Here is a 17,318-nt window from a genome sequence, read left to right as displayed (position 1 = left end):
TGCTCTCTCTATTTCCTTTTTCTATGATTCCATGATTCATCTTTCATTCTAGACAAAAATTATGAAAAAGGCTTGGAGAAAAAACTATTTGTGATATACCTATTATGCACTTGATATTTAGTTCGAAAGTGACAATAGCATTCTTAGCATCAGATAGCATCAGCAATATCAACTCATGTATTAATGGGAACAACTTCCAATTTTCAGCTGCACCAGAAGATGGCAATAGTAATTTCTAGTAATCAATAGTAATAGCAATAATAATTTCACTGAAGTCAGTGGGAGTTCATGAGGCAGGTTCTCTTTTTTTTTGGTGATATCTTGCATTTCTGCTTTTCAGCTTGACTCAAAATTTGAGATGGGCAGAGATAAAAGTATAAGTTAAATACATATATCAAAGGTAACTTGGGTTTATTCTGTTTTTAGAAGGGCAATGAAATAGAATATCTGGAATTGGAAAATTTTTAATAAATGGCAGTTTAAGGCATACTCTTTTCCCATCACCAGTATACCAACTGCACCTCTGCTTTCATCTTACTCTTCCTTATTTTGAGGAAAGTCATAAATCTAAATTGTACCTCAAGGCAAATACTAATCACAGAATGCTTAAGATTAGAAGGGGCCTCTAGAGATCATCTAGTCCAACCCCCCTGCACACGCAGGGTCACCTAGAGCACGTGGCACAGGACTGCGTCCAAGCGGGTTTGGAAGATCTCCAGAGAAGGAGACTCCACAACCTCTCTGGGCAGCCTGTTCAGTGCTCTGTCACCCTCACTGTTAAGAATTTTTTCCTTAAGTTTCTGTGGAACTTTTGATGCTTCAAAAAATATGAAAACCTACCTGAATCACTGCTGTTATTGGAACACTTAAAAAGATAGTAAATTTCAACCATTTTACTAGCCTATCAAAGAGACTGTGGGGGGGAAAAAAAAATCTTGAGATCTTAAAATATGTTCATAATTTCTGCTGCACTTGTAGAACTCCTATCTAGTGCTTGTTGGTGCTGTAGTGGGCTATACTGTGTCCTTTAATGACTTGCAGTCTGATTCAGAGAGAAATTCATTCACTTTGCTAAGGTATCATTATTGGGATTACTGTTGGCTTGCTGAACAAGTGCCTAGTAAAATCCTTATGTTTTTGCTGGTAATTTCTTAATCTGGCATGTTGATCTATCCTAAAGTGCTGAATACATCTCTCAACACTGTAGGGTATATGAATATTAACTTAATCAAAACTCATGGTATTTGACACTATAAAGTGTTTGGCATCGAATATTATGTTGAAATATTTCATCCCTGCTGTTTGTTCCTGACCAAGGGTTTTTACAGCAATATAGTGAAACAACATGAGCAACTAATCCAGCTAAAGTATTCTCCTTTAATAAAACAGTGGCACCCATGTTATTTGGCAGCTAGGTCAGTTTTCTGCTCAGGTTTGCAGCTGCCCACACAAATGGTTGCTTCTCATGTAGGCTAAAGGGATGTGCTGTCTGCCCCAGGGTTGGGAACCAGACCTGATCCAGTCCTGTCCTGGTGGCCAGGACACAATAACATTTTAACACTCAGGTGATATAAACAGGAATGAGATTTCTGTTGTGGCTCCATCCATCTCATCAGAAAGTAGTGTTTGGGTTTAGTGTGGGACTGAGAGTTACGCTGAACCCAGGTCTTCTGTTTCTTGTGTGAGTGCTCTCCTCTCATTGCGTGCTGAATGTGAGCATGTCTGGTGGTTGTGCGCTGTGTGGGTCAGAGGGATGGTCATCACTATCTTTTTTTTTTTTTTTTTTTGAGACCATGTCTAATGGGTATGAGCTTTTGTCTCATGAGAGACATAAACATCGAATAAAACTTCAAGCTTTAATTTTTGACTCATTTGGCCACACTGGAGAAGACTGAAGGCAGTTGACTCTGCTTATTTTCAGACAGAGGCATGTCTGCCGTGGGATAAACTTGCTACTGCCCTCCTGGGTAGGCACAAGCCGCTCTGCCTTTGCGCAGAGCTGAACGATGCTGTATGGACACAGGCTATAGCAAGCCACGGCCACACTGACACATAGAGATGAAAGGCAGAATACATGGGCTTGAAGCTGGTGCCGTGTCTGGTTTCTGAAAGCACACCCAGGATTTCTCTCGTGCTGCCTGGGCCTTGGCTGTGTTTGCCCACATCTATCTGCAGCGTGCAGGGGCATGGGCGTTGCCGTCCAGGGAATCACCAGGATGAGCAGGATCTCAAGTCAGAGTGCAGGAGGTGCAGAAATGCAAGAAACGCAAAAGTCAGCCAGGACTTTTAAACATTAATTTAAATTACTTACAGATAGTTGGGAGAAGAATTCTTTTTTTTTTTTTAACTTATTTAACTAACATTGTCAAATACAAGTTACTGAGAAATACCATTTTGATTTATGTAGCTCATTCCTCTGCATCAACACTTCCTTGCCCATATCTGCATTTAAATACATAAGCTCACAGCAAACCATAAAATAAGGATGTTTTAGGATGTACTGTATCTTCCCACGGGGCCTCCACATAATCAAAGTAGCAGCACAAATGCTGACCAAACTTAAGGGCTGGAGAAGGAAAGAGAGAGTAGAGGTATCAATGTCAGTAGGGGGTTCATAATCTGAATAAACTTTCAAATGAAAACAACATGGAATAGCTCTGTACCTTAAGGGCAAAACAGCTTTACTGTATAAAACATTTTATTTGCTCTGTTATGGTTTTCTTTGCAGAACAAAAATATCACCGTCTGCTGGCTAAATGGAAAACAGTTGGATCATAAAAATATCAAATGAATCTATTTGGCAACCACTAATAAACTACACATACTTATGGAACTGTTGTTATTCTTCTGATATATACTGTCTGGAAGTATAGCCTGAGGCTTCCTCAGATCTCCTGGAAAGGATCAGCATTCAGATCACCTCTATAAAAATATATTACTTAAAGCAGGTTAATTTTTATTAAGTTCTTTGAAGGTTTTTTTATTCAGGTTTTCATAATGATTTTGCATTAGAAGAGTGCTACCTCTCTGTACCTAAAACAGTCATTTACATTTTTAGTAAAGCCCTAACATCTGCTTTTCAGTGATCATCAAACTTTAGTGAATCAGTAAATATGGAACATATTGTATTTTTTTCCCTCTTGGAAATAAGAGTCCTTAATATCTGCTTCAGAGCTTTTAAGTTTCAGAGTAAAAAGAGGCTCCTAAAGATCTTCTGATAGCTCAGAATACTTTAAAACATAGCACAACCCAGTTTACAAATTTGGAATTTCCCAATTGCTTAGGCTAAAACTTGTTGTTAGGTATAGTGAAATTACTCCTTTATGGGAATTATTTCTGCTAAGGGATCTCAGGAAGTTTCTACAAAGGTGATAGATGTGTATCATTTTTACATCTTTCACATGTCCCCAGAAGAAACCAAATCTTTGCTGCAATCTATCTCTAATCTTTTTTGCTTAGGCCTCTTGTCCCCTTACAGGTACAAAACTGTAATGCGACTTGAAGATATGATCTCGCCTTTTGTCTAGACAAAATAATAAGCCCATCACAGCAGAATCATGTTAGATATCCACTGGCTTTATTAAGGTCAGTGGGAATATTGCTTTAAATTTTGGTGGAACTATTTTTTTTTTCTCTGCAGACTTGTTTCATTAGATTTAAAATCCTAAATGATTAATATATCTGCTAAAATAATTTACTTTTTTTTTTGTTATTTCTGCTATCAGATTTTCTAACTACTTGAAGCCCTTTTAGAAGAAATCGCTTCAGTAGTTCCAAGTAATCATATTCTCATTTTTATTTGATGCTGTTTCTATAGCCCTTACCTTCTCCACAGGACTTTGCTCCCTTTTTTTTTTTTTTTTTTTTTTTTTTTTTTTTTATAGGCATTGTCTCAAAAATAGTTAATTTTATAGTTAGGAAGTATGTGCTAGAAAGCTCTGGACTGATGAACATTCGTTTGGGGATATGGAAGAGACTTAATCCTTTTCTTTTTTTTTCTTTAAAAAAGAAAAAGCATATATAAGCATCATTTAAAAACTTCAAAGAACCATGCTTTTATGTGAGTAGAACTGCTGACATAACTTGAAATCCCAGTGCTACAATGAGATCTACAGTGACGCTTGGACAGCTTCATATGGGCCACATGTGAAAGTTGCTTGCAGCTGTGATCTCAAATTCTGTAGCAATATATATACTTTTTAAAGTGCCAAGCAATTTCCACAAAGAGCATCTAAGTCTTTGCACAGTGAAAGAATATTGTCCAATCCTTCTTCTCACTAGTGTGAGCTTTACCGAGTAACTTTTTATATCTGATCTAGGACTGGCTTGTTCTGTTATGAAGCTCCATGAAGAAACTTCTTCTCATTGCGCTTGGTAGTCCCTGGCTTCATATACTTCCAGATCATTATAATAGCTAATAAGTTTTATGGCAGCTTTGATACCTTGGCCTCTTTGAGGCCAAAACTTTACCAGGATTAGGGATTTTCCTTTATATTTTATGTGTGTGTGGTTGGTGTGGCTTTCTGAGAGGTAGTCAAGAATCATGAAAGATTCTTTTGAAGATATTATCATTCAAAGTATACTAGTGTGTTGCATCATTTTGGTAAGCTATAGTTCTGTGCCTTTATTGCAGGAAAAGGTGATAACTTGGGTTGCTTTTTGAAGCATTTCTTCTAAGAGGTATCATTTTGGTCCTACTTTAGTTCCATATTTGCTGTTTTTCCACCCGCCCTCCCCCCGCCCCCCCCCCTTTATTGACAAACTAAGAGGTGTCCAGATGTTGACAGGTTGAGTATTTTTCTCTTTTGAAAATGAACTGCATTAGCTGTTGTGTTCTTGGATACTGTTGCCAGCTAAGCAAATCTGTCACATGCCATTTTGTCATGCTATGGACCCCAAAGAGGAGGGAGGCTGAGGCAATCCATGCAACAAAAAGCTTTTAGAAATGCTTAACTACCATGGAGCTCTCAGTTGTTTTGGAGTACAGTGATGTGAGATATGTATTACTGTTTCTCTCCTCCTGCCCCATAGGTGGTGCACTATATAATGCCTGTATAGTCTGTAGAGGTTTATTGGCCCTGTTGCTACCCTCAAGTTAGTGGTGAGCAGCTCCATCTACAAAAAAGGGAAGAAAGGAAAGAAGAGAAATACAGGCCGCTGGTTGGAGAGGCGATCTCATGTAGGATGTGCTCCTCAGACCACATGCCAGCCCTGCTGCCTTTGGTAATACAGAGCACAGCAGGTAGATCAGTCCAGGAGCAGGAAAGAGAGGTTCCTCCTATTCATGGACACAAAATGTCTCTTTCCACCATACCTAAGTCGCTGGGGTTCTTTGTTTTACTTTATCCTTTATCTGTGAGACAATCAATTGCATTTTGTGGAAAACCAAGTAGCTGATGCCATATTTACAGCCTTTATTAACTTAGCAGGGAGGAGTGGAATGCCCAGCAAATCAACTGCAGAATTGAAAATGTCAGTGTTGTGGAGCATAGTACCAGAATTACCAAAGTACATCAGATGTTATTAGAATTTTGATAGTTTTCCCCTTATGACAAGTATGGTATGAGAACAGAAAATGTACAGAATTAATTTATTTTCATGACAAAAATAGTAATGAGGCGAGATGATTACATATATCTTGCAATCTGAAAGTTGTCATTTCCTGTTGGACTGCACCAGCAATTTTAGTGGCTTAATTAAATCAGTAATAATAGTTCATCCTCCTGTCCCCCCCCCCCGGCCCCTGCTTTGAAGAGGAAAAATGTAATGGAAATGCAACAGCATTTTAAAAGCAAAGTTATCTTGAGGTTTTCACTCAAAACAGTGTTTAAACATTTTGGTATACATTTTTTATCTGGGCTCTTCAATACTGCTATTTCAGAGCTTGTAAGTTAATATTCAGAAGATACTTCAAGAATTGTTAAACATTCTTCTAAAGATGTATTGCTTATGTTGTATGGGAAAACTTTAATAATTTGACTTGCTGGGAAACTCCATAGCCATGTTTCATTTTCTCAAAATAAAGTGGAACAGTCTTCCTGTGAAGTGATCAAACAGATGTTAAGCCAAAACGGGTATTTATTTATATTGTGGAATCATTGGTGCAGCATAGCTGAAAGGATTTTAAAGAAATTGATACTCCAACTAAAAATCATTTTAAACAGCATTGCACAAAATTCCCCAATTTAAGTTTTTAAATTGTCCATTAGTTTGCTTTTATACCCCAGGATGTTCAGTAAAAATGTTTTATCTATTTATTTTACCCAATCAGTAGCTATTAATTACAAATAAGGATTAATATTCATTGGCATCTCCTTGAACAAGCAGGACAAAGAGAATAGAGGAATTGGGCAGATGTTGGAGATGCCCCTGAAAGCAGCAAGGAATAGAAAAGGAATAGTCCACTACTAATGACCAGTGCAGAAACCTAGTGTGGTTCCAGTTTTCCTATCAAATCTCCTAGAGGAGCCACAGACAGTTTTTCTTTGTTTCTTGATGCCTCCTTTTTTTCTCTTTTGTTGCCTTTTCCTTTCTTTCTTAGAAACAAGGACCACGAGGCAAGCCTACTTAATTCCACCTGTTATTTTCTGAAGCCAATATGAAGCTATGTTCTTTACAAATGACCTCTGTCATCATTATCCCCAGCTCTTGCTAGCTGACCATTTTAATCACTTTTTTTTCCTCACTAAATTTCTCTGATAAATATCAGACTTCAAACGTTTATAAAAAAAAGTTTTCAGAGCTTCTTAGGTTTTCTAATAACCTTCTCAATAGCTGGATTCTTATAACTGAGCTTTTTGTCTTCAATTCAGTACCTCCGAGATGCGGAGACAGGGTTAATAGCAATAACATTAAAAACCAAGGTACTCGGTTATGCTCCTTAAGTGGTAGGTGGCAAAAAGTACCTTTTTCTGATATATCATCCAGAGTGTTTATAATCAGAATCCTTCTTGATTGGTTCTAGTGCTATTTGATACATCAGCAATAACCTGGAGGAAACTATATAGACTGACTCCCAAGCAAGTACACAAATGACACCACAGCTGATTGAACCATAAGTAATTATGAAGATAGCTCATGTATAGACTGTCTAATTTACTTTATGAGATCTTTTTTATTATTTTATTTATTTTTAAAAAGCTCATGCTTTAAAATAGCTGAGTGCAAGCTCCTGGAGTTGAGGCAGAGGACGTAGTGCACAGTTGCAAGACATGAGGTGATATCCTGGAAACACCCACCTCTGAGAGGGCCCTGGGGCATGGTGGCTAATAGTCAGCTGTGTGCAAGTTGCCAGTGTCAGGTTGTATGTGGATGGATGTAATCCTCCAGTACAGAATAACAAACAGGAGGCCTCAAAAATGTCGGGGTTTTCACCAGCTAAAAATAATTAAGATATCAAAGGTTGGCTTGTGACAGGGAGCTGCCAAACTGACTCAGCACAACAAATGAGAACAAATCAAACCCTGGCGAGCTTTGAATTGGTCGCCTGAGGGAGATGTCTACAGAACAAGGTCACTTCAGCTGCCTCTTCCTTGCCATGGCTGTTCTCCTTGAGCACCAAAGTGATCTACAGGCGAAATGAAAGGGAGGACACCACAGTCAGTGCTGACAGGTCTCACCGAGATTCCAGCAGTCCTCTCTGGAACTGTTTTCCTTCTCACATGGTTATGTCTCATGTCCAGTAATTTCTTGCATCAGATCCAGGAGCTTTCCATATCCTGCCCAGTTAATGCAACCTCCATGATCTAGTCCATGGTCTAGTCACTAGCCATCAGCTCTGACAGGAAAAAATATTTATTGTTTAGGAAATACTATCATTATGTAAGATGTATCTGTTTATGACTCTTTTTTTCCTCATGTGTGTAACTGTTCCATCTGTACACATGAAGAATCATTCCAACTGTACACATAAAAAAAAAAATGCATGCAGTGATAGAGAGCAAGGGATTGATCTCAGTCCCGAGCTTGGATGTAGGCAACATTGTCTTTCAGCTACTTGTGTTGCTGCTGAATAGACTACATTGTCACTGGGTTTATTGCACCTCAAGATTCTGATCTCTCATTCTGCTTACTGCTTGCTGTCTGCAAAAGCTCTACAGTAATTTTTAAATATTAGAAATAGTCTGAATCCTACCGTGAAATCTAATGTTTGGGCTAGAGCTTTAGCTTTTAATTTTTCACAACTTCAAAAGATTGTATAAATAAATACAATGCAAGTTGTGAGAGTACATCAGAACTTTAATGAAAATACAAGTTGGGCTTTCATTTATTTATTAACTTTCCATTTTCCCTGAAGACATTGTTTTTGTCAATATGTTATTATGACAGGGATGAATGGGGAAAAAGAAGCGAAGTCTAATTTAAGCAGATGGTTGTCAAAAACTGCACAAAGCAACTGAGGATACAGAGTTTCCCCCATTTCGCTTTTATGTCATGGATAGTGAATAAAAAAAACACATTATAGATAGATTAAAAAAAATAAAAACTAAGTAAAATCTAAAATGAAGGAGGAAATGAACAAAGACATTGTTGCTGAACAATATCTTGTGGACACACTTGTGTGACTATTCTTAGACCTTAAATAGTCCATGAAAGCTAATAGGTCAAAAACAATAAAAATAAGCATCTGTATTACATTTATGAATTGATCATCTCATCCTTGAGATATTACAAGGATAAGAGGTTTCGACAAAAATAAGAGCTGTTCTTTCAAGCTGTTACCCCATTCCTGAGGAATCAGGCCATGTTGTTTTCGGTGTCCTGTCGATGTTCTGGTTTGGCTGAAGGTGCTTAGTTGCTCTGAAGTAGCAATGTGAGGACAGTTTGAGTAAACCTGTAAGACAGATCAGCTGCTATCAGTTTGATGTCTGATTGTTGAATGAAATCGAAATGTTAACCAGAACTTTTCTCCCTATTTATAGACCTCTTGCTAGCCTGTCTAAACTCTGAGTCTTGATTTATGCGGAAAATCTTAGATGGGATTTTTGCATTTATATATATATATATAATATAGATCTGAGCTAATTTTTGGCAATTCCATTGAAAATTACATGGATTAAATAGAAAATGGGATGACTGGAAACATGTCTACCAGTCTTTTTTTAAACAGTGTTTGGCTGCCTTGCAGTATTTGTCTGTTTAAATGCATATATATTGTATTTTAGTGTTTGTATATACAAGAGTTACTCCTTAATGGAATTTTTTATAAACAGATTGAAACTACATAAGAGACTCTGTGTCACTGCAAGATGTGTTTATGGTTACAGGGTTCTTTAACCTAACACTGCAGCAGAATTTATTTAATTGTCTCACAGAATAAGGAGGGACTCAACCATATATTGCAAGTTTAGATTAATAAATAATACCATTAATATAATTACTATTATACATAGCATATAGAAATACACATAATTTTAATTGCACTATGGTAATTATAATAGTACTGAAGGATAAAAATTCTTTTAAACAAAGAGGAGAGATCTTTTACCTAGGTGATTTGTATCTATTTATATTCTATTCTAATTTGTGGATTTTTTTTTCCCTTAGTCCTTCTGTAATTCTGAAACAAAGGCATTAAGTTCACAATCAGGTTCCAATTGGTATTTAAACTACTAATACTTGCATTCAAAAAGCAACACAATTTCACTTTTTAAACATAAGTATCCCTGTTCTAAAGTCAGATTTTAGTATTGAAAATGTGTACTGTGTTTTGGCAGCTTAACAGGAACTTTGAGTTCTTGTAAACTGATTTATACTAGCAAGGATAAAAAATACATGGGTTACTAATCTTCATGCTGGAATCATTAAGATAATTACCACCAACTATTTTATTATCCAAGTATATCAGGGGAAATGCTTCTTCATGCTGGAGCAATGTGTAAGAAGGGGGCAGGTATGTACCACCCTGTGCAGTTAATGGCGTGTTGAAAAATAGATGCCAAAGCTGGTACGTATGTATCTTGTATGACTATACACCTTTTCTTCTGGAAAACTTCAAGAATCTATGTGTTAAGTGAAATACCCTCTTCCCAAAGAGATTTATTACTTTGTATAATATAATGACATCAGAACACCTTCCCTGGCCTTTTCTATTCTGCTCACAGTATTTGCTTCCCCTGATTTGATTTACATCTCAGATAAAGCTATTCTGTGTCTAAGTTAGAAAGATTGAAGAATTCTTTAAAAGTCTACTTGTAGCTTGTTTCTGGTGTGCAACGTGTGCCATGTGTTACATGTGTTACATTTGTGCAGCTTTCCTTCCTCCTTGTGCTCTGCCCTTGGGTGGCTACGACCCATGAGGTCTTCCTAGGTTGGTGTGCACTGGCTTCTCAATGTGTGTAAGAGAGCAACTAAGCAGTCTGCGTGGTTGAATGAAATGTGCCGTTATTTTCATAACACAAGGTGGGGCAAAATAGTGTTAAAACCTATCAAGATTGTTGCTCTGTGCCTCAAAGAGGCAGGCGGTGCTGGTCAGCCATGCATGTCTCCAGCAAATGGGGTTGTCCCCCAACAGGCAATTATTGCAAATCTTGTCAATGCTACTGTGGTTATAAGCACACTTTTTGACAATCTCCCCTCCTTTCCCATCCTATAAGAAGCATACTACTTATGAAGGCTGCCTCACCCTATGAAGGTAGGAAAGCCTGGTTGAGTGTGTCAATGAATGTAGTCTTCCGTGCACCCTGTGTCATCATCTTCATTGGCTTCACCAGAGCTGTATTTGCAATATGTTTATGTCAACTGTGAATCTGACCTACGGTATTAAATTCCTTACAAAGTCAGGTAACTACCTGTGTTAGTATTGTGTTAGTACTGTATTAGTGCCTTGAAATGATCCTATATACATAAGCAAGAAAATAATTCCAGGAAACTTTCCATTTAATAATCTAGGTTTTTAAAGAGTTTCAATTACTCAATGGTTCATTAAAATTATCCACTCAAAGATTTAAGGAGAGAGGGGGAGAGGAAAAAAAAAAATACCCTTAGGGAGCATCTTTATGATGTGACCGCCTCAGGGAGACATAAAAGATACTGAAGGTTCCACATCTTTCTAAACATGTTTTCGCCTTAGTGAACACAGTTCAGTCTTCCATTTATACCGAAGAAAAAATATATGATGGTGCCACAAATATGTATAAACATATGGAGCACAGAGCAGAGTCAAAGACAATGGCTCCCTTGGGTTTTGGAGGGGAATAGGGAAAAATGAATTGAGTTTTTTGGTTGTGGCTCCTTTCTTGTTTTCATTTCAGCTTTTTGATTATAAAAGATGTGTACAAGTCTAGTGCATTAGACTGATGTAGAGAAAGAACATGTGTAGTTACAGAAATGTCTGACAGATGGGAAGGGCCCCAGGGATCTGAGGTCAGAGGATAACCGATTGCTCATACATTATCTAGTAAAATAAATAAATAACTGGCACTTCAGTCTCTACAAAATCACTGAAAAGCACATAGGTCACTGGCTCTGGATGATGTATAGGTTCTTGAACACAGCTGTTAAGATTTGAGAGATAATATTGACCAAGCTTTGTAGTAATGAATAGGATATTGGATGACACCTAATTTTTACAATCACATACAAGTCAGAAATTATAACAAAATAAATGCAGCATGGATTATTGCACAATAATACGTGAACTTTCTTGGGAGGATAATGATCCTTTTGAATTGCCTGACAATCTGGAATTTTCCCAGGCTTTTACAGAAAGCCTATGAAACATAGGCAAAAAAGAGCACAAAGAATGTTTCAAGGGGAAAACATTTTAGCTAAATCGATAACAAAATAAACTATATGCAAGGCAGGTGACCATTTGAGAACTTAACAGTGGTTAAAAGCCATCATGCTGAAACTCATCTCTGCAACATTTTCAAAGACAACAAGAAGTGTCACAAGTCATACTACATACTGCAAGAGGTAGGCTGTGACCTAGGGTTTTCAGAAACACTGGACAGTCAGCAGTGAAGAACCACATTTGTACACCACTATTGTCATAGGATGTAAATGCCATAGGTTGCTAGTGATGCTAGGAATGATTACCTATAGAGAGTTTGAGGGGGCAGGGTATTTTTTGCAAGATAAAAACTGGAAAATGTACAGGGTTTTTTTTGTTTGTTTGTTTTTTGTTTTGTTTTTGTTTTTCCACCTAGCATTTGTTATCTGAGAGATCTGTGTTTGGGGGATAAGTTTTTCACATTCCAGTACGCTTTTGTAGCATAATGTAGGTAGGTGTTCAGTGAAGACTCTAGGGATTTCTTGGCCTCCAACTAGGCACAACAACATGCAGCAAGGAATGGTTCGTGAAAAATATAGAGTTTGCTCCCCAAACCTTAAATGACCTCATCTTGATGGTATGGAGAAGAAAGCAGGTCATAAATCCATTTTCCAGTCCAAATTCTTATTGAGTTTGCATCATCCAACATTACATTGATATTAGAGTATCGGTAATATGGTATGTCTTACTGTGGGTCTTCAGGGTGAACTGTTGCAAAGTATCGAGTGCTTTTTGCTTCTTGAGAACTATAGTGTAGGGAACCTGCCTGTTGTCAGTCCAGATCTGCTAGGAAGCCTCAGTGCTTGCAGTGCTGAAACCATGCGGCGCTCTGTGAAATAACATCTCTGCCTCCCTTCTGTGTCCCAGAGTATTTTACCCCGGAAACTCCTCATGAGGTGACTCGTGTATGTCAGTGAATTTGGTTGCAATGGCCAGGGCTTTTTAAAGCATGTGTCATATTTTTTTTATCCTTTAAATTTGTAGGAAGACAACATTGCTGGCCCTGTTTGGATCATGCAAATGCCTAAATATCATGTTGCTTATGACTCAGAGGCACCCTCTTTACTGAACACACACTTCTAGTAACTGCAGGTTATAATTATTTACGCAGTTCTGGTGGCCTGCAGGAAAACTGTGTGAATAACCATTTAAGTATATTGTCAGGCAATTTGCCTGTGTAACTGCACTGCCTGTGCATGCCAGAGAATTATGTGGTGTTATAAAGGGTTTTTTTACAGACTTTCTCCTGCTTCTTTTGGGTATATGATGCTCTCTGTGCGGAACTATCCACAGATAACTAAAATAAGAATTTGACCAGTTTATTTTATTTATTTATCTATTATAATTCACCTGTACATTTTGACAGAATTATGGGGCCAAAATAGGTTATCAAAAGATGTAGCTTGGAAGTGCATAGGATATATTGATGTGAAGCTATTAACAGAACTGTAATGCTTCAAGGGATTTTCAAGTGCATACCCAATAATTATCCTGCAGATATGATCCAACATAATTCAATAACAAAATTCACACTGATTCTATACGTAAAGAATCATCAAGTACATGATTCGTTCAGTTAATGCCTGTGTAAATTCTCATGCAAAAAGGTAAAAGTGCAAATTTTGAGTACTCAGTCTTTCTTGCATTTCATTCAAAAGCAAATTCAACAAGCTCTAAATAAGCATTCTGAAAAAAATGGGAAACTGTAAAATTAAAAATAACAAAAATTAATGAGGGGAGTTACAACACTCAATAATTCCTGATTCATAACAGCAACTACCACAGGACAAGTTTTTATACAACCTAAAACATATTGCTAAAAATGCTACAATGAGAAAACTGTATTTTACCAAGTTTATTTTCTAAAACATAACAATTAAGAAGTTGATTTTGATCAAGTTCCTTAAATGATGAGATGACCTGTAGGGTTTTAAACAGTTTATCTTCTTGACATTTTAAATATACTTTTAATCACTGAGAATGGCAGAGAATAGCAAGAGCTGCAGATAATATAGCTTATTCTGAGGAAAATCCAGCCTGAAGGTACATTTGTCTTTCAAAGAGGGGGGGAAAAACAACAACAATTAAATGATGCTTTCACTTTACTAGGCTGATTAGAAGGAATTCAAGTGCCTCAAGTGATGTAAAGTTTTAAACCTATTGATTAAATTTGCATCTCTTAATTTAGAAATGATCATCCATGTGGAGTGCAGCCTAAACAGCAGAGTCTTTCATTTCTTAAGTATTGATTTTTAATATGTCAAATGTTCTAATTAAAATTGATATTTTATAGATTGCTTTTTAAATATTAATATATGCTTGATTTCTAACCACTGGTATCTGTGCTATTTTGTAGAATTGTGTGGGACATCACATGTGACTCCAGGAGACACATGTCAGAGTAGCTGCTTGCAATACAGAATTTAGTGTCAGCTGTGCCATATAAAATAAGTATATAAAGTATGGAATAGGTTCAGATGACTGCTTTAGTTGAATGGGACAGTCCTACTGCTGCATGATACTGACCTCCTCCAATCTTGGTTAGTTCCTGTCATAATGAAGAGCTGTGAATAAATGGTTACAAAAAAATGGGTTTCAGCATTATTAGACATCTAGGTCCCTGCAGGTTGTAATCTGACACTGTTCTCCTAATGCTCATTTTCCTCTGTAGTGGGTTAATGATCAGCAGCACCTGCTTGGAAGTTCTTCCCTGTAGTCCTCAGTGTTTTCAACATTACTGAGTTATTCTAGATGAGTTAATCTTAGTGATTTAGGTCTGTGCTCCTGGAGACAAAGACTGCAGGGCAGAGCCTGATAGTCATTTATACCTTCTTCTGTCTTCAGCTGCCTGAGGCAGACAGACCTGCCAGTGTCCGGACTTCTGCAATATTGCTGCCTTTTGGGTTGCTCTTTCTCCCTATTCTTGGAAGCACAGAGGTGGAGTTTTAAGCATATCGATTTGACTGACAGAGCCCATTTCAAATTATTTCAAAACCCCATTGTCTCCATCTAAAGAAGGAAGGAGGTACAATTATCCTAATTTTAATGGAAAACAGAAATTCAAAAAATAGAAATCAAAAAAAGAAACCGAAAGTGATTCAGGTGTCTAACTTTAGTATAAGGTGAATTGAACTTACTTATTTCCATTAACTATAAAGGGAATCTGGCCAACTAGTTGGAATGTTCATGTCTATATTGCAGATGTCAGTGCTTGGCAGAGGAAATTGTCTCCTAAAATCCATGCTGGTTGGTCACAGATCCAAGATCAGTCACCAGTATTGTGTTAGCCAAGAAATATGGAAAAGGAAAAAAAGGCATAATAGTCACCCCTGCCTTGGATCTACCAAGGAGTCAATCAGAGAGCTGGTCCAAATGTGATTGCCTTAGGCAATTCGTGAGCTTTCAAGAAAAAAAATAACACAAAGTGGCTGTGAATCTGGACTTCAGACTTTATAGCTCTAGTATAGAGCTTTATAGCTCTATAGCTCTATACTAGTAAAAAGCTAGTATAAAAGCTGGTTATAAGTTAGTTGTATATAAGGCTCTATACTAGTAGAGCTAGTAGAAAGTCCATAAATGAGCTTGCTGTGATCTCTGCTGGACTTCATTTTGCGTTTCATTTCTGAATAAACTTATTTTATATTCAAGTAAAAGGTAATGTAGTTTTTATTGCTTTCAGAAAGCACAAAAGCAAGAATTCTAGACTACCTTAAAGAGACCCCAACTTCTTTTATATTTAGCTTGAAATGAGTCTCCTTTAATGAAAGAGTTTGGCTGCAAGCTTGAAGTATACGTCAGTGATACATTTCTCCCAATCATAACATTCATTATTTTCAATGGGTAATATGCAATATGCATATTTCATTTAAAAATACCTAAAATGCTTAAACTCCCTGATTACTAGTAAATTTTGTGCAAAGAATTTATGAGAAAATGCTTTTGTGCCTGTATATAAAGCCTAAAATCCTACTGCACTGAAGCCTGTATCACATACATGCTGCATATGTTTTTGTGGCATAAATTAGCGGAGTGCAATACCTTATCCTGACTTTCACTTCCTGTATTTACACATACCAGATTAAGCATTTGTCCTATGTTAAAAGCATTGAAGGAACAAAAATCAGTAATTTATAAATGATAGTGAAAGAGAATTGTATTTAGAGCAAATAGCAATCTGTAAGTAACAGAATACGTATGTGGATCACAGGTGTGGCTGCTGACTTGGGAGCAACATTTGGTTATGTGGGTGCTTTTGCAGTTATATGAATAAAAGAAAACATTTTAAAATGCTAACAGCTCTATTTGCATTCTTGTACAGTACATACAATATTTTCTCTTTTTCATAAGAAGAAAACCAAACACTTTCTGCTGAGCACAGTACTTTTTTTTTTTTTTTTGGTGTGGTCAATGTTTTAACTGGTGTATGCAAAAGACTAAGGAAGCTGCACTTCTGCTTTGGCAATTCCAGTTCTCTGTCATTTTACCATCTTCCCAGACAGCAGGAGTTCAGAGATTATTCAGGTCTTTTTTTTTTCTTTTTTTTTTTTTATTAAAGTATAAAAGGCTGTAAAAAAAAAAAAACTCTCACATTACTTTAAAATATACCCAAAGCAATCTCTTGTATTGGCATTTTTCTATATCCAATCTTTATTTTAAAATTGCAACAGATGTGCTTTATATTGAAGAGATTGAAAGGAAATCATGCTGCAGATGTAGTTGTGGCTCTCCCTTAGAGTGGAGATACTTTGATAATGACATGTCTACTTAGTGCTCCATCATTCTGTATCCCTCCCTCTTCCTATTGCCTTGTTTATACTCCTATTTTTTTCTTCAGTTTTTATTCTCTTGAAATTGATTAGAATATTCTTGTTACTGTGGGGAACATAAGACATGGATAACTCTTGAATTGGGATTTCCAATTCCGTTTATGCTGCCTCTAAAATCTAACAAACAAGAAATACTGTCAGTCAGTAGGTTATTAGGCCCAAATAAGTTTCCATGCTTAAGTAAACACAGCTGGGAACACAGAGGCTGTGGTGGAGAAGCAGCATCTCGGGTATAAATTAAGTCACGCTTCTTGCCTCTGCTCTAAGTTACTGTGTTCTAGCTACTTACAAAAAGTTGGTAGTCGTGACAAGCTTTCATTCGTTGCATTGCTCTAACATTGCATAACATCACTTTATTCATTACATTGCTCTAAGTTTTCAGCTCAGACAGTAAGAAAATATTATATTTGCAGTAGTTGGATATATAGACTAAGTTCTAGGCTATTGGTTTAGGTCACCTAAATTTCAGGGTTGAAATCCTGCTTTTCTAGCTTCAACAATTTGTTGCTGACGAGTGTAGAAGAGAGGGTGGGTGTATTAATGTGCTTAAGAATTTGGTGACCTTTCAAAATTTCCTCAACCTTAAAAGCTTTCTGTGAACAGTGGAGTTGGAAAGTTGTCTAAAACAGGAGTTATTCTATGAACTATGGCACTACTTCCCCTCTCATCCCTACAAGCAGAGAAGGTGAAAATGAATTCTGCTTCATTCTTTTTTTTAA

Source organism: Tinamus guttatus, unplaced genomic scaffold (assembly GCF_059628265.1).
Source record: "Tinamus guttatus ecotype Peru unplaced genomic scaffold, ASM5962826v1 Tinamus_guttatus_pri_ptg000247l, whole genome shotgun sequence".
Lineage (NCBI taxonomy): Eukaryota > Metazoa > Chordata > Aves > Tinamiformes > Tinamidae > Tinamus > Tinamus guttatus.
This window is presented reverse-complemented; position numbering follows the sequence as displayed.